A 969-nucleotide genomic window follows, 5' to 3' on the forward strand; every position below is an offset into this window, starting at 1 on the left:
GAGAGAGAGAGAGAGAGAGAGAGAGAGAGAGAGAGAGAGAGAGAGAGAGAGAGAGAGAGAGAGAGAGAGAGAGAGAGAGATTGATTCACTTTGGCCCTGGGGCAAAGAAAGCAGCTAATGTTAGGATGTAAACTGTCCCTAAGAAACCAGAACAGAGACTCTGCCCAGATGGAGCTTGGTTACAGGAAAGAAAGTCCCTATCACCTTACCCAATTACTACATTTAAAAAGGCAGGGGCATGTTCCATGACTTCCCTGGACATTGCAAGGAGGGCATGTGATTGCACATTAAACCTGACAAATCTATGTGCTCAATAAATGTTACCAATTTTCAGGATTCTGCATTCTTAGAATAGAGGTGATTATGCCACATCTCAGACCCAGAATTCACTGCTACAGATATTTCCTCCGTAATCCAGAAATTCAGAGCTTGGGAGGGCCAAAATAAATAAATAAATAAATAAATAAATAAATAATAACCCAAACACACCCGGTTTCCAAAGGAATTACATCACCATCCTCAAAGGTATTAATCATTGTGGCGGCTTTCTCAGCATGTGAGTGTGTTTGTCTAGGATGCTCTTGCTTATAGCTTGGTAGCATGGGGTCATACCTATTTGTTTCACCAGACTGCCAATTCTGAGAGAGACAGAGACAGAGACAGAGAGAGAGACAGAGACAGAGAGACAGAGATACAGAAAGAGACACAAAGATACAGAGAGACTGAGACAGAGAGAAAGAGAGAGAGATCATATTTCTGACCCCTTGTATCAGTGTGAGAAACAGCACCCAATGCAAGCTTGCTAGAACACTCAGATAAAATGGTCCTTTTTTTTCTTCATGTTCTCTTCTCTGTTTTGCTTGTTTAACCAAGTTTGGGTAAACCAAAAGATTGGATTCAGTCTTCCTATGTCCAAACCTTCCCTTCCCTTCCCTTCCCTTCCCTTCCCTTCCCTTCCCTTCCCTTCCC

The sequence above is a fragment of the Grammomys surdaster genome, unplaced genomic scaffold (assembly GCF_004785775.1).
Source record: "Grammomys surdaster isolate TR1022 unplaced genomic scaffold, NIH_TR_1.0 164, whole genome shotgun sequence".
NCBI lineage: Eukaryota > Metazoa > Chordata > Mammalia > Rodentia > Muridae > Grammomys > Grammomys surdaster.